Source organism: Arachis ipaensis, chromosome B9, assembly GCF_059453495.1.
Source record: "Arachis ipaensis isolate K30076 ecotype BB chromosome B9, ASM5945349v1, whole genome shotgun sequence".
NCBI lineage: Eukaryota > Viridiplantae > Streptophyta > Magnoliopsida > Fabales > Fabaceae > Arachis > Arachis ipaensis.
Genome location: NC_142444.1, coordinates 94,448,894 through 94,475,571, shown reverse-complemented (window position 1 = coordinate 94,475,571; position 26,678 = coordinate 94,448,894). Strand labels below are relative to the sequence as shown.

At 39.9% G+C, this 26,678-nt stretch overlaps 2 non-coding genes across 2 annotated transcripts; one reads left to right on the top strand and one right to left on the bottom strand.

Annotated features, from left to right (window-relative positions):
• Positions 1-2,516: 2,516 nt before the first annotated feature.
• Positions 2,517-2,624, bottom strand: LOC148545513 (small nucleolar RNA R71). Its single transcript, XR_015901583.1, has one exon. It is a non-coding gene; the product is annotated as a small nucleolar RNA R71 (small nucleolar RNA).
• Positions 2,625-15,065: 12,441 nt separating this feature from the next.
• Positions 15,066-15,172, top strand: LOC148545512 (small nucleolar RNA R71). The gene has a single exon (XR_015900263.1). It is a non-coding gene; the product is annotated as a small nucleolar RNA R71 (small nucleolar RNA).
• Positions 15,173-26,678: the final 11,506 nt, after the last annotated feature.

The window sequence follows — 26,678 nt, the reverse complement described above, 5'->3', positions numbered from 1 at the left end:
AATAATTCACAACCTGAGTAACAATTTCGCATGCCAAGTTTTTGGCGCCGTTGCCAGGGATTGTTCGAGTTTGGACAACTGACGGTTCATCTTGTTGCTCAGATTAGGTAATTTTCTTTTTGTTTTATTTTCAAAAATTTATCAAAAACCTTTCAAAAATTTTCTCATCTGTTTTCGAAAAAAATAAAAAAAATTGTTTTCAAAAATATATTTTTCTTCAGAATTTTTAAGAATGAATTCTAGTGTTTCATGAAGCATGTTGAAGCCTGGCTAGCTGTAAAGCCATGTCTCAATTCTTTTGGACTCAAGAGAAGAGCTTCTTTATCTTTCTTAGCAAATTGGCTACTGAATGTAAAGTTCTGCTAAAGCTTGACTGGCTATTAAGCCATGTCTAACCCTAAGATTGGAGCTTTAGACTAACATGGCAAGATTCCTGGAATTCATATTAAAAATTTTGGAATCCTTATTTTTGTTTTTCAAATAATTTTCGAAAAAATACAAAAAAATTAGAAAATCATAAAAATCAAAAATATTTTTTGTGCTTCTTGTTTGAGTCTTGAGTCAATTTTTAAGTTTGGTGTCAATTGCATGTTCATCTTGCATTTTTCGAAAAAATTCATGCATTCATAGTGTTCTTCATGATCTTCAAGTTGTTCTTGGTAAGTCTTCTTGTTTGATCTTTGCATTTGCATGTTTTGTGTCTTTTCTTGTTTTTCATATGCATTCCTGAATTTTTTATGCCTAAGCATTAAAGAATTCTAAGTTTGGTGTCTTGCATGTTTTCTTTGCATTAAAAAATTTTTCAAAAATGTGTTCTTGATGTTTATCATGATCTTCATAGTGTTCTTGGTGTTCATCTTGACATTCATAGCATTCTTGCATACATTCATGTTTTGATTTAAAATTCTCATGCATTGCATCATTTTCATGTTTCTCTCACTCATCATTAAAAATTCAAAAATAAAAAAAAATATCTTTCCCTTTTTCTCTCTTAAAATTTCGAAAATTAGATTTGACTTTTTCAAAAATTTTTAAAAATCTAGTTGTTTTTATGAGTCAAATCAAATTTTCAATTTAAAATTCTCATCTTTTTCAAAATCTTTTTCAAAAATCAAATCTTTTTCATTTTTCTTAGTTATTTTCAAAAATTATAAAAATGTTTTTCAAAAATCTTTTTCTTATCTTTATCACATAATTTTCGAAAATAACATCACCAATTAATGTTTTGATTCAAAAATTTCAAGTTTGTTACTTGCTTGTTAAGAAAAATTCAAACTTTAAGTTCTAGAATCATATCTTGTGATTTCTTGTGAATCAAGTCATTAATTGTGATTTTAAAAATCAAATCTTTTTCAAAACTAATTTCAATCATATCTTTTCAAAAATATCTTCTTATCTTATCTTTTTCAAAATTTGATTTTAAAATATCTTTTCTAACTTCTTATCTTCTTATCTTTTCAAAATTGATTTTCAAATTTGTTTCAACTAACTAACTAACTTTTTGTTTGTTTCTTATCTTTTTCAAAACTACCTAACTAACTCTCTCTCTCTCTAATTTTCGAAAATATCTTCCCTCTTTTTTAAAATTTCTTTTTAATTTACTAATTATTTTAATTTTTGATTTTAATTTTCGAAAAAAACTACTAACCTTTTTCAAAAACTATTTTCGAAAATCACTAACTCTTTTTCAAAAAATTATTTTCAAAATTTTCCCTCTCTCATCTCATTCTATTTTATTTATTCATCTACTAACATCTCTCCCTCACTCCCCAAAAATCTGAACCCTCTCTCTCTGAGTTCAGATTTTCTTCTTCTTTTCTTCTACTCACACAAGGACCTCTATACTGTGGTATAAAGGATTCCTATTATTATTATTATTATTATTATTATTATTATTATTATTATTATTATTATTATTATTATTATTATTATTATTATTATTATTATTATTATTATTATTTTTGTGCCCTCTTCTTTGTCATATGAGCAGGAGCAAGGACAAGAATATTCTTGTTGAAGCAGATCCAGAACCTGAAAGGACTCTGAAGAGGAAACTAAGAGAAGCTAAATTACAACAATCCAGAGATAACCTTTCAGAAATTTTCGAACAGGAAGAGAAGATGGCAGCCGAAAATAATAATAATGCAAGGAGGATGCTTGGTGACTTTACTGCACCTAATTCCAATTTACATGGAAGAAGCATCTCCATTCCTACCATTGGAGCAAACAATTTTGAGCTGAAACCTCAGCTAGTTTCTCTGATGCAGCAGAACTGCAAGTTTCATGGACTTCCATCTGAAGATCCTTTTTAGTTCTTAACTGAATTCTTGCAGATCTGTGATACTGTTAAGACTAATGGAGTAGATTCTGAAGTCTACAGGCTCATGCTTTTCCCTTTTGCTGTAAGAGACAGAGCTAGAATATGGTTGGACTCTCAACCCAAAGACAGCCTGAACTCTTGGGATAAGCTGGTCACGGCTTTCTTAGCCAAGTTCTTTCCTCCTCAAAAGCTGAGCAAGCTTAGAGTGGATGTTCAAACCTTCAGACAGAAAGAAGGTGAATCCCTTTATGAAGCTTGGGAAAGATACAAGCAGCTGACCAAAAAGTGTCCTTCTGACATGCTTTCAGAATGGACCATCCTGGATATATTCTATGATGGTTTATCTGAGCTATCAAAGATTTCATTGGATACTTCTGCAGGTGGATCCATTCACCTAAAGAAAATGCCTGCAAAAGCTCAAGAACTCATTGACATGGTTGCTAATAACCAGTTCATGTACACTTCTGAAAGGAACCCTGTGAGTAATGGGACGCCTATGAAGAAGGGAGTTCTTGAAATTGATACTCTGAATGCCATACTGGCTCAGAATAAAATATTGACTCAGCAAGTCAATATGATTTCTCAGAGTCTGAATGGAATGCAAGCTGCATCCAACAGTACTCATGAGGCATCTTCTGAAGAAGAAGCTTATGATCTGAGAACCCTGCAATAGCAGAGGTAAATTACATGGTGAACCATATGGAAACACCTATAATCCATCATGGAGAAATCACCCAGATCTCTCACGGAAGGATCAAAAGCCTCAACAAGGCTTTAATAATGGTGGAAGAAACAGGTTTAGCAATAGCAAGCCTTTTCCATCATCCACTCAGCAACAGACAGAGAATTTTGAGCAGAATCCATCCAGCTTAGCAAATTTAGTCTCTGATCTATCTAAGGCCACTGTGAGTTTCATGAATGAAACAAGGTCTTCCATCAGAAATTTGGAAGCACAAGTGGGCCAGCTGAGTAAAAGGATCACTAAAATCCCTCCTAGTACTCTCCCAAGCAATACAGAAGAGAATCCAAAAGGAGAGTGCAAGGCCATTGAATTAATCACCATGGCCGTACCTATAAGGGAAGGAGAGGACGTGAATCCCAAGGAGGAAGACCTCCTGGGATGTCCAGTGATCAATAAGGAGTTTCCCTTTGAGGAACCAAAGGATTCTGAGGCTCATCTAGAGACCATAGAGATTCCATTAAAGCTCCTTATGCCATTCATGAGCTCTGATGAGTATTCCTCTTCTGAAGAGAATGAGGATGTTACTAAAGAGCAAGCTGCCAAGTTCCTTGGTGCAATCATGAAGCTAAATGCCAAATTATTTGGTATTGAGACTTGGGAAGATGAACCTCCCTTGTTCACCAATGAACTAAGTGATCTAGATCAACTGACATTGCCTCAGAAGAGACAGGATCCTGGAAAGTTCATAATACCTTGTACCATAGGCACCATGATCTTTAGGGCTCTGTGTGACCTTGGTTCAGGGATAAACCTCATGCCCCTCTCTGTAATAGAGAAACTGGGAATCTATGGAGTGCAAGCTGCTAAAATCTCATTAAAGATGGCAGACAATTCAAGAAAACAGGCTTATTGACAAGTAGAGGATGTGTTAGTAAAGGTTGAAGGCCTTTACATCCCTGCTGATTTCATAGTTCTGGATACTGGAAAGGAAGAGGATGAATCCATCATCCTAGGAAGGCCTTTCCTAGCCACAGCAAGAGCTATGATTGATGTGGACAGAGGAGAATTGATCCTTCAATTAAATAATGGCAACCTTGTGTTTACAACTCAAGGATCTCTCTCTGCATCCATGGAGAGGAAGCAGAAAAAGCTTCTCTCAAAGCAGAGTCAACCAAAGCTCCCACAGTCAAACTCTAAGTTTGGTGTTGGGAGGCCATAACCAAACTCTAAGTTTGGTGTCAAACCCCCTTATCCAAACTCTAAGTTTGGTGTTGGGAGGTCTCAACAAAGCTCTGCACCTCTGTAAGGCTCCAGGAGAGCCCACTGTCAAGCTATTGACATTAAAGAAGCGCTTGTTGGGAGGCAACCCAATGTTTATTTATCTAATTTTCACTGTTTTTTTATGTTTTATTAGGTTCATGATCATGTGGAGTCACAAAATAAATATAAAAATTGAAAACGGAATCAAAAACAGCAGAAGAAAAATCACACCCTGGAGGAGACCTTGCTGGCGTTTAAACGCCAGTAAGAAGCATGTTTTGGGCGTTCAACGCCAGAACAGAGCATGGTTCTGGCGCTGAACGCCAGAAATGGGCAGCATCTGGGCGTTTGAACGCCAGAAATGCACCCTGGAGAAGAGCTGGCACTGAACGCCCAGAACAAGCATGGTTCTGGCGTTCAACGCCAGAAATGGGCAACAAATGGGCGCTCAACGCCCAGAACAAGCACCAATCTGGTGTTGAACGCCCAGAGTTGTGTGCAAGGGCATTTTTCATGCCTAATCGGGTGCAAGGTTGTAAATCCTTGAACACCTCAGGATCTGTGGACCCCACAGGGTCACCTCAGGATCTGTGGACCCCACAGGATTCCCACCTACCTCCACTCACTTCTTCTCACCCCTCTTTCACACAATCCCATAAACACTCTTCCCCAAAACTCTTCACATCCATCCACTCTTCCCCATAAACCTACATCCATACACCCACCTACCTTCAAAATTCAACATCTCTTTCCCACCCAATCCCACCCATATGGCCGAATACACCTCTCCCTCCTCTCCTCCATATTTTCTTCTTCTTCTTCTTCTATTCTTTCTTCTCTTGCTCGAGGGCGAGCAAATTTCTAAGTTTGGTGTGGTAAAAGTATAAGCTTTTTGTTTTTCCATAACCATTAATGGCACCTAAGGCCAGAGAAACCTCAAGAGAGAGGAAAGGGAAGACAATTGCTTCTACCTCTGAGCCATAGGAGATGGAAAGATTCATCTCACAAGCCCATCACTAAGAAAAGGATGGAGCAAACAAGAGAGCACATTCATGGATCTCAACAGGCACATGAAGAAGCTCATCATCAAGAAATCCCTGAGATACATCAAGGGATGCACTTGCCTCCACAGAATTTTTGGAAGCAAATCAACACCTCCCTAGGAGAATTAGGTTCCAACATGGGACAATTAAGGGTGGAACATCAAGAGCACTCCATCATCCTTCATGAAATTAGAGAAGATCAAAAAGCAATGAGGGAGGAGCAACAAAGACAAGGAAGAGACATAGAAGAGCTCAAGGACATCATTGGTTCCTCAAGAAGGAAACGCCACCATCAATAAGGTGGATTCATTCCTTGTTCTTATTTCTTCTGTTTTTCGTTTTCTATGTTATGTGCTTATCTATGTTTGTGTCTTCATTACATGATCATTAGTAGTTAGTAACTATGTCTTAAAGTTATGAATGTCCTATGAATCCATCACCTCTCTTAAATGAAAAATGTTTTAATTCAAAAGAACAAGAAGTACACGAGTTTCGAATTTATCCTTGAACTTAGTTTAATTATATTGATGTGGTGACAATGCTTCTTGTTTTCTAAATGAATGCCTGAACAGTGCATATGTCTTTTGAAGTTGTTGTTTAAGAATGTTAAATATGTTGGCTCTTGAAAGAATGATGACAAGGAGACATGTTATTTGATAATTTGAAAAATCATAAAAATGATTCTTGAAGCAAGAAAAAGCAGCAAAGAACAAAGCTTGCAGAAAAAAAAAAGGCGAAAAAAATAGAAAGAAAAAGAAAAAGCAAGCAGAAAAAGCCAAAAGCTCTTAAAACCAAGAGGCAAGAGCAAAAAGCCAATAACGCTTAAAACCAAAAGGCAAGGGTAAATAAAAAGGATCCCAAGGCTTTGAGCATCAGTGGATAGGAGGGCCTAAAGGAATAAAATCCTGGTCAAAGCGGCTAAACCAAGCTGTCCCTAACCATGTGCTTGTGGCGTGTAGGTGTCAAGTGAAAACTTGAGACTGAGCGGTTAAAGTCAAGGTCCAAAGCAAAAAAAAAGAGTGTGCTTAAGAACCCTGGACACCTCTAATTGGGGACTTTAGCAAAGCTGAGTCACAATCTGAAAAGGTTCACCCAATTGTGTCTGTGGCATTTATGTATCCGGTGGTAATACTGGAAAACAAAGTGCTTAGGGCCACGGCCAAGACTCATAAAATAGCTGTGTTCAAGAATCATCATACTGAACTAGGAGAATCAATAACACTATCTGAACTCTTTGTTCCTATAGATACCAATCATTCTGAACCTCAATGGATAAAAAGAGATGTCAGAACTATTCAAGAGGCAAAAAGCTATAAGTCCCGCTCATTTGATTGGAGCTATGTTTCATTGATAGTTTGGAATTTATAGTATATTCTCTTCTTTTTATCCTATTTGATTTTTAGTTGCTTGGGGACAAGCAACAATTTAAGTTTGGTGTTGTGATGAGCGGATAATTTATACGCTTTTTGGCATTGTTTTTAGTATGTTTTTAGTAGAATCTAGTTACTTTTAGGGATGTTTTCATTAGTTTTTATGTTAAATTCACATTTCTGGACTTTACTATGAGTTTGTGTGTTTTTCTGTGATTTCAGGTATTTTCTGGCTGAAATTGAGGGACTTGAGCAAAAATCAGATTCAGAGGTTGAAGAAGGACTGCTGATGCTGTTGGATTCTGACCTACCTGCACTCAAAATGGAGTTTCTGGAGCTACAGAACCCAACATGGCACGCTTCCAATTGCGTTGGAAAGTAGACATCCAGGGCTTTCCAGAAATATATAATAGTCCATACTTTGCCCAAGTTTAGATGACACAAACTGGCGTTCAACGCCAGCTCTATGCCCAATTCTGGCGTCCAGCGCCAGAAACAAGTTGCAAAGTGGAGTTCAACGCCCAAACCGGCACAAAAGCTGGCGTTCAACTCCAAGAATGACCCCTCCACGTGAAGACTTCAAGCTCAGCCCAAGCACACACCAAGTGGGCCCCGGAAGTGGATTTATGCATCAATTACTTACTTCTGTAAACCCTAGTAGCTAGTTTATTATAAATAGGACCTTTTACTATTGTATTAGGCATCTTTGGATCTTGGAACATCTTTGGACGCCTGGTTCTTAGATCAGAGGGGCTGGCCATTCGGCCATGCCTGGACCTTTCACTTATGTATTTTTAACGGTAGAGTTTCTACACTCCATAGATTAAGGAGTGGAGCTCTGCTGTTCCTCAAAGATTAATGCAAAGTACTACTGTTTTCTATTCAATTCATCTTGTTTCGCTTCTAAGATATTCATTCGCACTTCAAACTGAATGTGATGAACGTGACAATCATCATCATTCCTTATGAATGCGTGCCTGACAACCACTTCCATTCTACCTTAGATTGAATGAGTATCTCTTAGATCTCTTAATCGGAATCTTCGTGGTGTACGCTAGAATGATTGCGGCATTCAAGAGAATCCGGAAAGTCTAAACCTTGTCTGTGGTATTCCGAGTAGGATTCAATGATTGAATGACTGTGACGAGCTTCAAACTCGCGAGTGCTGGGCGTAGTGACAGACACAAAAGGAGGGTGAATCCTATTCCAGCATGATCGGGAACCTCAGATGATTAGCTGTGCCGTGACAGGGTATCTTGGACCATTTTCACAAGAGGAGGGGATGTAACCATTGACAACGGTGATGCCCTTGCATAAAGCCAGCCATGGAAAGGAGTAAGACTGATTGGATGAAGACAGTGGGAAAGCAGAGATTCAGAGGAACAAAAGCATCTCTACACGCTTATCTAAAATTCTCACCAATGAATTACATAAGTGTTTCTATCCCTATTTTCTGTTTAATTAGTATCATTTTCGAAAACCCCATTACTATTTTATATCTGCCTGACTGAGATTTACAAGGTGACTATAGCTTGCTTCATACCAACAATCTCCGTGGGATTCGACCCTTACTCACGTAAGGTATTACTTGGACGACCCAGTGCACTTGCTGGTTAGTTATGCGAAGTTGTGAAGATATGTTTAGACCATGGTTCTGTGCATCCGTTTTTGGTGCCATCGCCAGGGAATCAATTTCGAACAATAATTCACAACCTGAGTAACAATTTCGCATACGACTAGACTAACGTGGCTACTAACGTGGTTCTTCCTTGCTTCCTTTGTCTTGAAATCAAGCAATAAAGTGCATCAAAGCTCTAATCCAAGTTATGAGACATGCATCATTCAATTTGCCCTTTAATTCATGCATAATTCTCATGAAATCATGTAAAATTCACAATGTTTGCTTGAATCAAGATGTAAGTGATTATTTACCCAAAACTTGCTTATTTCTTAAGAAAATGCATGAAACTACCTTAAAACCATAAAGAAAAGGTCAGTGAAACTAGCCAAAATGCCCTGGCATCACAATACAAAACTTAAAGCTTGCTTGTCCCTAAGCAAGTACTGGAACAAGAGAATTATGAATGAAATGACAAGATGAATGAATCATTATTGTGGAAGTCATGTTCTTGGTTTTATCGGGTTTCATGCATAGCAACTTAGGTTCATTCCTTTACTGGCTTTCAGACCTTTATCATGCCTTGGAATACTCACTTGATTGCACCCTTTGAGACTTTTATATATTGATCCCTTTGTCTTTCCAAGGTTTATTTCATCCTTAGGCTAAGTGTTCTGTGAGGGGACGACTCTTTAAGATAAGCTTTCAGCCAACATTCCTGAACCAGTTGGTTCAAGGTGCTGGGTGTTGAAACACCCCTAAGGACTTACTCCCTCAAGTCTCTCTCCTCCATACATGCACACCACATGCACATGGTTTGTTATTTTCTTTCCTTGAGGTCTTGGTGTCCAGCACCTCTTTGGGTTACTAAATGTTCTGTAGAAAGGTTGCTCTTGATAGTGGATTTTCAGTTGATAATCCCGGGTTAGTTAACCCAAGTTACCAAGTGATGAAGCACTCCTAAGAACTTATTCATCCAAGCAAATCCTTGGTACAAGAGCACCACAGACACATCCCTCAAGTTTCAAGCCCTTGGTGCCTAGCCTTATTCTTTATTAACTTTTCTTTCTTTTTTAACTCTTATTGTTCTTTTCCTTTTTCTTATTAGGATATTATTATTTAGCTAGTCTCATGGGGTGTGTTTCAAGTATATGATTTAGGACAGATAGTTGCCTTCCCACCTTGTTGGTGAACCAACTTAGCTAAGTGATTACTACACCACAAATTTAAGAACCTACTCCACAACTTGAACATCACTCTGGTCTTTCATAACATCTCTTTTTTTTATTTAGCTTAAAAGGACAAGCATACAATAAGCAAGATGAAAATGAAAACAGGCAACTTGACTAGCAAGCATAGACCTAAGCAAAAACAAACATCAAATTCTAGTGAATTAAGCTTAAAGAGTGACTATTAATCAAGGGCACATTCAGACTTCCAAATTAATTATTTCCAAGCATATGGAATCAAGTAACAATACAACCTTTTGGTGATGCCTTCCAACTACCCATTTGTTGTCATCCTCCATAGCTTCTGCATCCTTCCTCGCTTCCTTGGATGATGGTGCATTGTTTTTCCAAAAGATTGATTGAATCCCTACAAAGTTATTGGAAGTTGTTTATCCCAAAAGCACTTGAGAGATAGTTAGTATGCATGTATGCTTATGCATTTCAGAACTTAACTTGGTGTGTGAACACCAAACTTAGTTCCTTGCCTAATACAGCAGGTTGAATGCATGCAAAAAATCTCATGTGTTGTTATCAGCAAGACAACTAGAAACTAACTACTGTTAAGTGGTTCCCCTGATTGGTTGGATCTAGCAATTTGCCCTTGATGGAGTGTAGTGTGATTCTAACTGAAATCTTTGGTGGAACACCAAACTTAGAATTACACACTCACTCTTGTATTGTTTAGGTGTGTAACACCAAACTTAGCTCCTCACAATCCGGGAGAAACTACTTGTGATTTTTATTAAAATGCAAATGAAAAGAGAACTACCTTAGGTTGGGTTGCCTCCCAACGAAGCGCTCTTTTAGCGTCGCTAGCTCGACGATTCCTCCATCACTTGAGGTGATACTTCACTTTGGGGTTTTCCCCTATGTTGCCCATGTAGTGTTTGAGCCTCTCTCCGTTAACAGTGAACGTCCTCTTTGAACTTTCCTCCATGATTTCTATGTGCCCATACGGTGAGACCTTTGTGACAAGAAAGGGTCCTGACCACCTTGATTTGAGTTTCCCAGGGAAGAATCTTAATTTGGAATTGTAGAGGAGCACTTTCTGTCCTTCTTCGAAGCTTCTGGGTGTTAAATGGAGGTCATGCCTTCTCTTTGCCCTTTCTTTATAAATCTTGGCATTTTCATAGGCTTGAGATCTGAACTCCTCTATTTCTTGCAGCTGCAAGACCCTCTTTTCACCAGCAGCTGTGCTATCAAAATTTAGCAGCTTGGGAGCCCAGAGGGCTTTGTGTTCCAACTCCAATGGTAGATGACAAGCCTTTCCATACACCAGTTGGTCTGGGGACATCCTGATTGGTGTTTTGAAGGCCGTTCTGTATGCCCAAAGAGCATCATCCAGCTTCTTCGACTAATCCTTCCTTGATGCTCCCACAGTCTTTTCCAGAATCCTTTTTAGCTTTCTGTTAGATATCTCAGTTTGCCCACTTGTTTGGGGGTGGTAAGGTATGGAAATCTTGTGTTTCACCCCGTATCATAGGAGGAGAGCTTCTAGTGGTCCGTTACAAAAATGACTCCCTCCATCACTGATGAGTGCTCGTGGGACTCCGAACCTGCTAAAGATATTCTTTTTGAGGAAGTTCATGACCACCTTGTTATCATTCGTTGGGGTTGCAATAGCCTCTACCCACTTGGAAACGTAATCCACTGCTACCAAGATGTACTTGTTTGAATATGAGGTTAGGAAAGGTCCCATGAAATCGATGCCCCACACATCAAACAGTTCCAGTTCTAAGATGAAATTTTGTGGTATCTCATTTCTTTTGGGTAAGTTTCCAGCTCTTTGACATTCATTGCATTTCTTTACCAGTTCTTTGGCATCCTTGAAAAGGGTGGGCCAAAAGAATCCACTTTGTAATACCTTGGCTGCAGTTCTGTCCCCTCCAAAATGGCCTCCATAGCATGAGCTGTAGCAGTTCCACAAGACATCTCGTCCCTCTTCTTCCGAGACACATCTTCTCAGAATTCCTTCTGAACACTTCTTGAAGAGATATGGTTCATCCCAAACAAAATACTTTGCGTCATTGATGAGCTTTCTTTTCTGGTGTTTGTTGATGTCTGGATGTAAAGCCCCAGTTGCCTTAAAATTGGCAATATCTGCAAACCAGGGTGCTCTGTGAATCGTCATCAACTGCTCATCTGGGAAGAACTCATTTACATTTGTATCATGTGTTCCTCCTTTACCATGAGGGATTCTGGATAGGTGATCTGCTACCTTGTTCTCCACTCCTTTCTTGTCTTTGATTTCAATATTGAATTCCTGCAACAATAAGATCCATCTTATTAGTATTGGTTTTGATTCTTGCTTCGCAAACAAATATTTAAGTGCTGTGTGATCTATGAAGACAATCACTTTGGCACCAATGAGGTATGATCTAAACTTGTCAAATGCAAAAACTATTGCCAGCAACTCCTTTTCAGTAGTGGTATAGTTTCTTTGAGTATCATTGAGGACTTTGCTGGCATAGTATATCACATGGACCAAGTTATCTTTCCTCTGTCCTAACACTGCCCCAATTGCGAAATCAGATGCATCGCACATCAGTTCAAATGGTAGGTTCCAGTCAGGTGGGGAAATGATAGGGGCAGAGGACAACCTCTTTTTCAAGTTTTCAAATGCCAGCATGCACTTTTCATCAAAGATAAATGGTGTATCAGATACAAGGAGATTGCTTAAGGGCTTGGCTATCTTTGAAAAATCTTTAATAAACCTTCTGTAAAAGCCAGCATGCCCTAGAAAACTCCTAATTGCCTTGACATCACATGGTGGAGGTAATTTTTCAATGAGTTCCACCTTAGCTCTGTCCACTTCAATGCCTTGGTTAGAAACCTTATGACCAAGAACTATTCCTCCTGTCACCATAAAGTGACATATCTCCCAGTTAAAGACCAAATTAGTTTCTTGAGATCTTTTTAATACAAGGGCCAGGTGATATAGGCAATTAGGAAAAGAGTCTCTGAATACTGAGAAGTCATCCATAAAAACATCGATGAATTTTTCTATCATATCTGAAAAAATGGAAAGCATGCAGCGTTGGAAAGTTGCAGGTGCATTACATAGCCCAAATGGCATGCGCCTGTAGGCAAACACCCCATATGGGCAGGTGAAGGAGGTTTTCTCTTGGTCTCTTGGATCAACCACTATTTGGTTATATCCTGAATAACAATCGAGAAAACAGTAATATGCATGTCCTGCAAGTCTTTCCAGCATCTGCTCCACGAAAGGAAGGGGGAAATGATCTTTTCGTGTAGCTTCGTTGAGTTTTCTGTAGTCTATGCACATCCACCATCCTGTGACGGTCCTTGTAGGTATTAGTTCATTCTTCTCATTGGGGACTACAATGATTCCTCTTTTTTTGGAACAACTTGCACAGGGCTGACCCATGGGCTGTCTGAGATCGGATAGATCACTCCTTCTTGCCACAACTTCATGACTTCTTTCTGTACCACTTCCTTCATGACTGGATTTAGCCTCCTTTGGGGTTGAATGGATGGTTTGGCATCATCTTCCAACAGTATTTTATGCATACATATGGCTGAACTGATTCCCTTCAAGTCAGCAAGGGTCCATCCTATGGCATCTTTGTGCCTTTGCAATACTTCAAGTAGCTCTTCCTCTTGTTCTTGGCTGAGGGATGAATTTATGATCACTGGATAACTTTTGTTTTCTCCTAGATATGCATACTTGAGAGTGGGTGGCAGTGCCTTTAGTTCAAGTTTGGGTGCTTCTTTCTTCCCATTCTTCTCCTCTATTGTGCCCTAAACTTGAACCTCAGCTGTTGCAGCTTCTTCGCTTGATGCTGATTCCTCCTCTTCTGTTAATCCCTCAAGTTCTTCTTCTTCAAAAGTCTCTTGTACTACATCTTCCAATGAGTCTAACCTCATACATTCTCCCGATGGTTCCTGTGGATAGTTCATGGCCTTGAACACATTGATCATCATTGTTTCATTGTGTAGTCTAAGGGTCAGTTCACCCTTTTGGACATCGATGACAGCTCCGGAAGTAGCTAAGAATTGTCTGCGCAAGATGATAGAAGCCTTAGCTCTTTCCTTCATGTCCAACACTCCAAATTCTGCTGGAAAGATAAAGTCTCCTACCTTCACTAGCAAGTCTTCCACTATGTCGTGAGGAAACTTAAATGATCGGTCTGCCAGTTGTAAGGCCATTTTTGTTGGTTTGGCCTCCTCAATCTTCATTTTTCTCATCAAAGCTACAGACATTAGATTTATGCTGGCTCCTAGATCACATAGAGCCTTTTCCACTGTTATTTCTCCTATAATACAAGGAATCTGGAAGCTCCCAGGATCCTTCATTTTCTGGGGCAATTTATGCTGAATGATGGCACTACATTCTTCAGTCAGTATCACGGTATCGTTGTTCTTCCAGCTTCTCTTCTTGGTCATCAACTCCTTCAAGAACTTGGCATAGAGCGGCATTTGCTCTATTGCTTTAGCAAAGGGTATGTTAATCTGTAGTTTCTTGAAGATTTCTAAAAATCTGGAGAACTGGTTGTCATCCCCCTTCTTCTTCAGTTTTTGAGGATATGGGACTTTCGGAACATATGGCTTTAGCTCTCCTTCCTTTTGATGTGAGTTGGAGGTGGGGACTTGAACTTCATCTTGTTCCTTCTTCTTTCCAATTGAATCTTTCTCTTGTGATTGCTTGGAAGTCTCCTTCAGTTCCATCCCACTTCTGAGGGTGATGGCTTGACACTCCTCCCTTGGCCTTGACTCAATGTTGTTGCAAAGGTCATGGCCAGGAGCTTGCTGGAATAGGTAACCAATTTGTATCTCAAGTTTCTTGATGGCAGCATCTTGATTTTGCAGGTTATATCGCACTTCCTCTCGGAACATCTTACTATCTTGAATTTCCTTGCATATGCTTATAAGGTAGAGTCTCAATCCTTGATAGTCTTTCTTCCGATGATGGAGAGTGGAGATTGGAAGGATGAGAAGGGCCATTTTGACTTTGGTATGGATGTTGAGAGGTGCTGTTGGGTGGGTGTTGGTATGACCTCTGTGTGGAGTGTTGGTGAGTTGCATTGTTGTTGGGGTTATGGCGTCTCTGATCTTGGCCTTGGTCTTGTTGATTCCCGCACCCAAAGTTTGGGTGGTTCCTCCAACCAGGATTATACGTTTTGGAGTATGGGTCATGATTCTGCTTAGGTGAATTCCCAATGTAGTTGGCTTGTTCTTGATCACCCTCTGCTTCTTCATTCACTCCTTCTTGGGTTACTGCTGAAGTGGTGATTGCTGCTACTTGCTTCCTCTCCATCTTCTTGGTGAGGTCAGCTAACTGCTTGGTAATCATCTTATTTTGAGCTATCAGTGTATCCATATTGTTCAGCTCCATCACTCCTCTAGTGTTGCCTATTTCAGAAGAATAGAAGTAGTCGTTCTCTGCTACAGTCTCAATGACATCTATGGCTTCTTCAATGGTCTTCTTCTTGTTCAGAGATCCCCCGGATGAGTGGTCTACTGCCTTCTTTGATTCATACGAAAGGCCTTCATAGAAAATGTGCAACTGCACCTATTCATTGAACATATCTGGCGGGCATCTTCTTGTCAAGTCTTTAAACCTCTCTCATGCTTCATATAGAGTCTCACCATCCTGCTGCCTGAATGTTTGTACCTCATCTCTCAACCTGTTGATCCGTTGAGGAGGATAGAATCTTGCCAAGAACTTGTTCACCATATCTTTCCAGGTTGCTAAACTCTCCTTTGGAAAGGATTCCAGCCATTTAGATGCTTTGTCCTTGAGCGAGAAGGGAAACAGAAGTAGTCTATAGGTGTTAGGATGAACACCATTAGACTTTACAGTATCGCATATCCTGAGGAAGGTGGTTAGATGTTGATTGGGGTCTTCTTAGACACTTCCTCCGAATGAACAATTGTTCTGAACAAGGGTGATGAGCTGTGGCTTTAGTTCAAAGTTGTTGGCATGTATGGTTGGACTTTGGATGCTACTTCCATAGTTTCCTGGGTTTGGGTTGATGTAAGAACCCAGAACTCTTCTCTCTTGTCCAGCCTGATGCGTTGGACCTTCTCTGGCATGGTTGTGAGCCTCTTCTTCATGATGGTTCTCCATATTCTCCTCCATGTCTGGTTCAAAGTACTCTTCCTCTTCCTCAGCACCAGCTACTCTCTTTCCTCTTGCTTCCCTCCTTAATCTAAGGAAGGTCCTCTCAGGTTCAGAATCAAAGGAAGTTGAAGCCCCGCTTCTTCTACCTGTCATACAACCAACAAGGCAAAAGCAAGAAAGATAGATGCAGACAGTAATTTCTACAGAAATGCTATTAGTGTGAGTAATTTCTACAGAAATGCTGTTAGTGGGTTAGTGACTGAATTGTAAACAACTAAGAAAATGGGTAGGGGAAACGGGAGAAAATAGCTAAACTGAAAGTAAATTACTCAAATGAACTTAAATCAAACAAAATAAAAACAAATGCTCAGTCTAGTTATCCACCAATTTAATCATTGTTGATACAAAATCAATCCCCGGCAACGGCGCCATAAACTTGATGCACGGAAACTTGTCCCTTAACAAATCTCCCTCGGCAAGTATACCGAATTGTCGTCAAGTAAAAACTCACAGTAGAGTGAGGTCGAATCCCCCAGGGATTGATTGGTCAAGCAATTTTAATTGGAAGAATGCTCTAGTTGAGCTAAGCAGAAAGTGAGTTGAGAATTGCAGGAAATTAAATGGCGGGAAAGTAAATAGCAGAAAATAAATGACGGGAAGTAAATTGCAGAATCTTAAATAGGGAAGGGAAGTTTAGCATGAAAGTAAATGGCATAAAGTAAAGAGAATGGATAAGATCAGAAATGGGGAATTCATTGGGCTTAGGAGATGTTGCATTCTCCGGATCAAGTTCATTTTCATCTCTTCCTCAATCAATGCATTCATTGATCTCCTTGGCAATCTTAAGTGATTGAATTCCAATTCCTTGGTAATTCAATCTCTGAAATCAGATAAATAGCCAATTCCTTGGTCTAATTGCTCATGAGAAGAGATGAAGTGTGGTCACTGATTATACCACATGTATTTCCAAATTAAAGTATTGGGAGAGTTATATGTCACCATATCCGCCCAAATCCCAATTTGGTCCAACATGAGAAAACATTTCTAGCATGATCTCTTCATCCCTTTTCCAAGGTTCAGAAGAGATCCAAGTATGAATAGCTTCTTTTCCAAGATAACTACTCAATTGGATGAAGATTGAAAGCTTTCTAGTAAAATCAAGAGAAACGAAAGAAGAAGAATAATGAAAACTATTATTGATCCATCAAATTACAACAGAGCTCCCTAACCCAATGAAAGGGGTTTAGTTGTTCATAGCTCTGGGAATGGAAGGCAAAGATGGAGAGTACATTCTGACGACTACTTCATCAGCAAAGCCCTACAAGGAGCCGAGCTAAACTATCAAAAAATAGAAAAGTTCACCTACGCTCTCATACTCACTTCCTGACGACTTCGCCCATACTTTCAAGTACACACTATTAAGGTTCGGACCAGCCAGCCCATAAAAAGCATTCTACAGAAGACAAACTTAGCTTGAAGAATACTACAGTAGGCAGTCAAGTTGTCCGAATTCGATTTATAATATGAAGCTCGAACCGCCATCAAATCACAGTATCTGGCCGACTTCATCGCTGAGTACACAAATACCCTGGGAACTCCCATAAAGTGGAATCTATACGTGGACGGATCGTCAAACAAAACCGGGAGTGGGGCGGGTGTGATAATAGAAAGTGATCAGGGAACCCAAATCGAGCTATCACTAAAGTTCGAATTCCCTGCTTCAAATAATCAAGCCGAGTACGAAGCATTACTGGCTGGTTTGAGGCTGGCTAAGGAGGTAGGAGTTCCAAAGCTCACCATCTTTAGTGATTCTCAAATAGTTACCTCACAAATAGAAGGGAAGTACCGGGCTAAAGACCCCACCATGAAGAAATATCTGGACAAGACCAGAGAACAGCTCGAACAACTCGGGGAATATGAGATCCAACAAAAACCTCAAGAACAGAACGCTCGAGCTGATGCACTCTCAAAACTAGCCAACACCAAACCAAGGGGTAATAATAGAAGTCTCATCCAGGAAACACTGCAAAGCCCATCAAACTTAGAGGAAGAAAAGGTCCTAACCATATCAGGTCAGGATCAGGGGTGGATGACCCCCAAAATCAAATACCTCAAAGTAGAAACACTCCCCACAAACGAGAAAGAGGCAAAGCGTCTAATACGAGAAGCACAGTACTACACCACGGTGGATGACATCTTATACAGGAGAGGCTTCTCAACACCCCTCATAAAATGTGTACCGACCTCCAATACAAAAGAGGTCCTGGAAGAAGTACACAGTGGCATGTGTGGTAACCAGTTGGGGGCACGAGCTCTTTCCAAAAAGGTACTCTGAGCTGGATTCTTCTGGCCGACCTTGCAAAAGAAAGCAACAGAGTTCGTCAAGACATGTTCACCATGTCAAAACCATGCCAACTTCCACATCGCCCCACCAGAAGATCTCATCAGTGTAACGTCACCCTAGCAGTTCACAAAATGGGGACTAGACCTCCTCGGACCCTTTCCCCAAGGGTCGAGACAAGTAAAATTCCTCATTGTAGGGGTGGACTATTTCATAAAATGGAATAAGGCAGAGCCCCTAGCCAATGCCACTGATCAAAGAAGTCAGAAATTTCTATATAGGAATATTATTACAAGGTTTGGAGTCCATTACTCCATCACCACAGACAATAGCACTCAATTTACTGATACAGGTTTCAGAAACTTGGTGATCGACTTAAAAATAAAGCATCAATTCACATCTGTAGAACGCCCACAAGGTAATGGACAGGCAGAAGCTGCCAACAAAGTCATACTAGCAGGGTTAAAGTGAAGACTACAAAGTGCAAAGGGAGCTTGGGCCGAAGAGCTCCCACAAGTCCTATGGGCATATCGAACAACTCCACACTCCACCACAGGAGAATCACCCTTCCGACTTACTTACGGAATGGAGGCAATTATCCCAGTAGAGATAGAGGAAGGATCCCCCAGAATAATCCTCTACAATGAAAATACCAATTCCCAAACTCAGAGGGAAGAACTCGACCTACTTCCAGAAGTCCGAGAAAGAGCTCTGATTATAGAGGAAGTGCTAAAGCGTCGAATGGCCTCAAGGTATAATCAGAGAGTAGTCCAGCGAAGCTTCGCCAATAAGGATCTCATCTTAATTTGAAACAACAATGGAGCAGGTTGATCAAGATAAGGGAAACTAGCAGCTAACTGGAAAGGACCTTACCGAGTTGTAGAGGTACTAGGAAAAGGTTACTACAAGGTGTCCGACTGGGAAGGGCGAGAGCTACCAAGGTCATGGCATCCATGTAACCTGAGAAGGTACTATTGTTAGAAAGTGATAAAAAATCTTAGGTTTAGGTGCACTCTTTTTCTTGTAAAGGTTTTTTAATGAGGCACCAAGCCAAGATCTACAAAATTGCCCGATTGAGAAGGGTAAGCACTTATATGTATATACTCTTGTCTATTTTTTATTTTCTACCTGAATAAAGCTTTTCAGATTCCATAAAAAGGTTATCTACCAAGACGTATTAATCTGAGTGCAAGAATTCACTGTCCGAATACGACAAGGTCGGCAAGATGAAAACCAAATTTATCGCCCGATCACGACAAAGTCGGCAAGATGAGAATCAAACTGATCGCCCGATTACAAGGAAATCGGCAAGGTGAAAGCAACAAAAATAGATTAATGCAGGAAGTTATAAAAAGCAATCCATAAAAAGTGGCCTGACGAGGTCTTACTAAAAATAGATTACTAAAAATAACTTAAGAAGTACCGACACAGAAGTCGGACAACGCAATCAACAAAGGTAATAAAAGCAATCCATAAAAAGTGGCCTGATGAGGTCTTACTAAAAATGGATTACTAAAAATAACTTAAGAAGTACCAACAAAAGAAGAAGTCAGACCAAGCCAACCAACGCAGAAAGTTATAAAACGTTATCCATAAAAAGTGGCCAGACGAGGTCTTACTAAAAATGGATTACTAAAAATAACTTAATAGGATTCGACAAGAAGAAGTCGAACCAAACCCATCAACACAAAAAGTTATAAAAAGTAAATCCATAGAAAGAGGCCTGGCAAGGTCTGAGTAAAAATGGATTACTGAAAATAACTTAAAAGGGTTCAACAAGAGAAGTCGACCAATGAAAATGGTATCTCAAACCAACAAAGTTGACCATCCAAATCATGCGCTAAAAGAAGCGCAGCCCTGCCCAAAAAGCCACAACACAATAACAAGGCTATCAAAATTGTTCAAAGACAAACTAAAAAGGTTCTGCCAGAACACTAAAAAGTTGTTGAGCAAGTTAGCCTCAAGGGTCATCTAGCCCAACCAGAAGATAGATAAAAGATCTAATAAAAAAGAGGTCGGACAAGCAGAGTACCAACACCCTATAAAGATCTACAAAAGTTACAAAGTTTGCAAAAGAACAATCAGCAATCACTAAAAAGACTAAGAAGGTGATGAGAAGATAATTTATACGTTTTTTGGCATTGTTTTTAGTATGTTTTTAGTAGAATCTAGTTACTTTTAGGGATGTTTTCATTAGTTTTTATGTTAAATTCACATTTCTGGACTTTCCTATGAGTTTGTGTGTTATTCTATGGCGCGCTTCCAATTGCGTTGGAAAGTAGACATCGAGGGCTTTCCAGAAATATATAATAGTCCATACTTTGCCCAAGTTTAGACGACGTAAACTGACGTTCAACGCCAGCTCTCTGCCCAATTCTGGCGTCCAGCGCTAGAAACAAGTTGCAAAGTGGAGTTCAACGCCCAAACTGGCACAAAAGCTGGCGTTCAACTCCAAGAATGACCTCTCCACGTGTAGACTTCAAGCTCAGCCCAAGCACACACCAAGTGGGCCCCGGAAGTGGATTTATGCATCAATTACTTACTTCTGTAAACCCTAGTAGCTAGTTTATTATAAATAGGACCTTTTACTATTGTATTAGAGATCTTTGGAACATCTTTGGATTATCTTTTGATCTATTGATCACGTTTGGGGGCTGGCCATTCGGCCATGCCTGGACCTTCATTACTTATGTATTTTCAACGGTAGAGTTTCTGCACTCCATAGATTAAGGTGTGGAGCTCTGCTGTTCCTCAAAGATTAATGCAAAGTACTACTGTTTTCTATTCAATTCATCTTATTTCACTTCTAAGATATTCATTCGCACTTCAACCTGAATGTGATGAACGTGACAATCATCATCATTCCCTATGAACGCGTGCCTGACAACCACTTCCGTTCTACATTAGATTGAATGAGTATCTCTTAGATCTCTTAATCAGAATCTTTGTGGTATAAGCTAGATTGATGGCGGCATTCATGAGAGTCCGAAAAGTCTAAACCTTGTCCGTGGTATTCCGAGTAGGACTCTGGGATTGAATGACTGTGACGAACTCCAAACTCGCGAGTGCTGGGCGTAGTGACAGACGCAAAAGGATCGTAAATTCTATTCCAGTATGATCGAGAACCTCCAAGATGATTAGCCATGCAGTGACAGCGCATCGGACCATTTTCACAGAGAGGAATAGGATGCAACCAACAACAAGGGTGATGCCTCCAGACGATTAGCCGTGCTGTGACAGAGCATTTGGACCATTTTCCCGAGAGGATTGAAAGTAGCCATTGGCACCGGTGCCATCCTTACTTAAAGCCAGCCATAGAAAGGAGTAAGACGGATTGGATGAAGACAGCAGGAAAGCAGAGGTTCAGAGGAATGAATGCATCTCCATACGCTTATCTGAAATTCTCACCAATGATTTACATAAGTATTTCTATCCTTATTTTAGTATTAATTTTGAAAACTCCATAACTATTTTATATCCGCCTGACTGAGATTTACAAGGTGACCATAGCTTGCTTCATACCAACAATCTCCGTGGGATCGACCCTTACTCACGTAAGGTTTATTACTTTGACGACCCAGTACATTTGCTGGTTAGTTATGCGAAGTTGTGAAGATATGTTTAGACCATGGTTCTGTGCATCCGTTTTTGGTGCCATCGCCAGGGAATCAATTTCGAACAATAATTCACAACTTGAGTAACAATTTTGCATACCAGAAGGCGACCTGAAAGAGGGCCTCAAGAGTTCAAAAGCATTTTGTTTATCTACTAAGTTGCATAGAAGCAACTAACAGTCAAAGGAACTAAGTTATAATCAAAGTTACCAAAACTAGCGTTCAAAAGCCCCCAAGTCGGGCTGTGGAAATAAAAACACATAAATCATAAGGGGTGTAAGGTTTCCCCAATAGTAGCATCAGTGGCCGAAGGAGGGGGAATGATATTCACAGGGATGGCGTCCAAGGTCCTATTCTCACGATTAAGAATTTCACAATCCAGATCAGGCTGGGAAGGGTCGATCTCAGCAGGATTTGAAGAAGTCGTGGCAGCAGAAGCTTTGGCTGACGGGGCAGGAAGAGGCTCGTCATCTTCATCATCTGAAGCAGGTACTATCTTACCCTCCTCCACTATGTTGTCCAGACTAAATAGAGTCAGGTCGAGTTTAGGAGCAAGAACTCGGACCTGCGCCTTTAAATTTTCATATGCACCCGTCACGTTATCTACCAGATGGCTCTGGAGATCGGCGTAATCCACAAGAGCATTTTCAAGCCTTCCCCTTAGCTCCAACACCTCAGCATAAGTGCGGGTGTAACTCTCCTTATGTTTTTTTGCCATCTCCTCTGCCAAATTTGCAGCTGCCTCGGCCCTGACGGCCCTCGACTTCTCCTTCTCCAAATCTAACTCTAGCTTAATAACCCTGGCGTCAAGCTCATCCTTTAGACTTTTGATCCTATCAAATTCTGACTTTGCATCCTCCAAAAACTCCTTAGTTGCATGAACTGGGGAACCCTGGATAGTTCGAGACAAAGCTGCACCCATATGGGCCATCCGAATGCTACTACTAGTAATAAAATTCAAATGATGAAGAATGGACACATCGTCCATGGGAAGTCGACCAAAGGGGGCAATCTGATTATCAACAAATCCCACCGCATCGAAATCTGGGGCATCCAAGTCAAAAAGCTCAACAGTTTTTTATTTTTTAGGAGGAGGGCCAGTAGTAGGAGAAGAAGCAGCACCAGTAGATGGTCGAGCTGGGTCAGAAGGAATAATTCGGACCTGAGGGGTTGGAATAACCTTCCTCAGCCCAGAAGCACTCGACACCGGTTTCTTGGGAAGAACCTGAGAAGACTCTCCCTCCGTAATTTTGGCCGAGATGTTGGAGGCAGCTGTCGCCTTCTTAGCTCGATGATAGGCCTTCATGGAATCTACGGACTTCACCATCTCTGAAATAGGAAAACAAAATCATAATTAAGAAGGGGATAGAGTGGAAAACATACAAACAAACAAGAAAAAGCTACAAATAAAGTCGACAACTACCCAATTCAGTTCGAAGAAGAGAAGGGTCTCCTAAAAACTTTTTTGTGTCAAGATGAAGAGGCTTTCCCCAAATTTCCTCCAACACATTCACAAAGGCCTGCTCAACCTCATCAAGACTCTCCCAAGAATACCTAACTACTATTACATTCTTCTGCCAGCACAAAGGGAAAGTAGGCTCATCATTTTCATCCAAAAAGAAGGGTCGAGCTCCCTCAACAGCTCAGACTTTGAAAAAATAGTTCTTAAAGTCCCTAAAGGACTCGTCATACATAGAGAAAACCTTTTTTCCTTGAGCAGATCGGAAAGAAACCCAGGAGGCTTTCTTCTTTGCGGCCCCAAGCTTCGTCAACATAAAAAGATAAAGAAAAAAGAGTTTGGGTAGGTCGGATATCTAATTCCTGACACAACAATTGAAAGATTTTTATAAAGCCCCAAGAGTTCGGGTGGAGTTAAGAAGAAGCCACATTACAAGACCACAATAACTCGGTCTCAAAAGGGGTAAAAGGAACGATAATATTCAACTGACTAAAGAAATAGTCATAAGCATAGAAGAAGGGTCGTTCCCCCTGAACCAAAGAAGGAAAATTAACTCTCTCCTCGGGATCAGGCGACACTAGCTCATAATTCTTCTCTTGATCCCTATCACTACAAATCCTATGGTGCCTCCTAAGTCGCACACAATACTCAGAATCAGCAACAGTGACACACATCAACACAACAGAGTCCAGCCAGTCAGACATGCCTTCCGGAATCTTGGTAGACATTTCAACAATGTTCTTGCAAAGAGACATAGGTCAACTATTCCTACAAAAAGAAAAAAGAAAAATGGGGTTACTACCAAATATCCCGAACACATAAGGAAACAACTCGGATGATAATATGTGATCACCAAGAATCAAAAACAGCAGTAAAAGGGAAACCCAGGGATTCACACTAGATTCCATGGGCACCCTTTGGAGGCAATAACAAGGCAAGAACCAGGAAAAAGGAAATCGACAACCTATGCCCTAAACATCTCGCAAACAAGAATCGACACTCCACGAAGCAAAAATCATCATCACCAACAAAAAGCATCAAAAGTCACAACTTATCCTACTGACAGTTCATCATCAAAAGATTGTTAAGCTAGAAACAAAAGCCAAGATAACGATACAAGAACAGCAACGAAAACCCTAAACAAGATCACCAGAAGGCGCATATTCTTCACAAAAAAAGCGAGCAACAAAGAAAAATCACAAGCTGTGGATCAAAGACACAAAAAAGACACAATCTTTTCACAGAAGAATCAAAGTTTTTTTGGAAAGAAAAAGCGAGATACAAAGTCAAAACCTTACATCAAAAGCATGCACAGTTGTCGAAAGCGAAAAAAGATAGAAAACACTAACCTGCAGGGGAGAAAGTAGTAATGAAGAACTGCGCAAAATCCACACCAAACAGTCGCTTCAAGGAAGGAAAAGTTGGAAGGCCTGAAAACGCGAAAATACGAAGACGAAGCACAATAGTAAGCAAAAGTGATTAGGGGCAAATCAAGGAAAGCACAACATTGATTAAAAAATGCAACCTTTAGCAAAAAGGATCCAGCCTTTCAAAACGGATTCTTCGCAGACATGAAATACCAAAGACAAGTCATCAAGATGAAAAATTGGAGAAAGAAAATACCAACCTGAGGAAAAAGAAGAAAGCAACAACCGTTTCAAAGATGGTCGAGAAGATCAGGAAGAGAAGATGACAGGCCCACGCGAAACAAACTTCTTTCGAAGAGAGATGTGAAAACAGAAGGGTGCAAAAGGAGTGAAACATCATGAGCAAGAGAAGAGCGAAAAGAAAGGGGAAGAGAAACTGAAAAAAGGCTTAAAAATTGAAAATGAAATGAAAAGGGGGAAATGGCAAAAGGAGTTAATGAGCATTTAATCCTCGTACGTTTCGAAGAAAAGTGCAATGCGTGCTACAAAAGAGGAAAACGCTTCGCATTCAAAGAAGCCCAGCAAGAGTTGTATAAAAAGCAAAATGCTCGAGCTCGACTTCTCCAAAAGAGTCGAAATCTGAAGACACGACCCTGAAAAAGTAAACGATCGAGCTCAAGCAGGGGCATTGTTCATACCCTGGGTCGAGCTATCCGACCTAGGGAGATCGAAGACAAAGCAACCGACTTCTTCAGGTCAGGACCCCTGACCTCTTCTCTAAAAGAGTTCGGCCAAATCGACATAAGGGGGGCCCGAACAGGCCCAAATGAAGGGACACAGCCCAATCTAAAGGCTGTTAAAGCCTAGAAAGATAAGGGCAGTTCCCCAGAAGATAAAGATGATCTCACTTAAAGATAAAGATAAGATAACTAACTTATCTTATCTAGAAAGGTCAGCGTACACCACTATAAATACACTAGAGCACCCAGGTATAACTCATACTCTGATTCTACAAAAAACTACTTAAAGCCCATGCTAACTTAAGCATCGGAGTCTCTTGCAGGTACCACCACCCTCCGGTGATGAAGGATCAGCAGCACCACCAGATCCAACAAGTCGGACACGACAGCTACGGCCACCACAGCAGATCTCATCCGAGATCGACCTTCAATTTCAGGTAACCCTCGGAACAGTTACCCAAGTTACCAACCCAAGCAAAGAATGTAAAAATCTACTCTAAAAATAAAAGAAGCATTTCATCAAACACTTAATATGCATAAAAGGAAACACATGGAAAATTGTATGAATAATAAAATCTATAATTACCAATTGCAAGAGAATAATAACAGTAACTTAAAAAAACATCAAAGGAACATAAAACATCAAAATTGCATGAAAGGAACTCAAAATTAACATAAAAAGTGTCAAAATAAAGAGAATAACAAGTAAAAACTACAAGAACTATGATGCTAGAACAAGGAATTGTAAATAAAACTAAATTAAAACAAGAATTAAATTCTAAACTAAGGAGAGAACTAAACCAAAAATCCTAAATTCTAAAGAGAAGAGAGATCTTCTCTCTCTAAAATTGACCTAAAACATAAAAAAGAAAAAAACCTAAACTAACACTACTTGCTTTACCCCCCCTTCAATCCTTGGTTCAATAGCATTATAAATGAGTTGGATTGGGCCCAAAATGGCTAGAAATCACAGATCATGTTTTGCATTAAGTGAGTCACGTACTGCATGTCATGTGTATACATTAGTCATAGGTACGCGCAAATCAGCAATTTTCCAGGTCATGCGTACGCATGAGGCATGCATACGTGCAATTGGGAAGATTTTTAAAACTCCATTTCTTTATGATTTCTCCACTTTTACATACTTTTTCTTCATTTCTTCAAACCATCCTTGCCTTCAAAGCTGGAAATCACTTAACAAACATATCAAGGTAAATTAAATTTAGCAATTTTAGGGCCTAAAAAGCATGTTTTTAATCATGAAGCACAATTAGGGGAAATTCACAAAATCATGCTATTTCAGTGAATAAATGCGAAATAGGTTGATAAAATCCACTCAATTCAACCCATAATTTACCATAAAGTTGTGGTTTATCAACCTCCCCATACTTAAACAATAGCATGTCCTCATGCTATACATCAAGGAAGAAATAAGAAAGGGGTGTCAACATTTATTCGATGCAAACTGTCTATATACAATCTATCTAAATGCATGCAACTACTTGGTCAAAATAAATCAATTTCCAAGAATACATATATGAACATAAGGG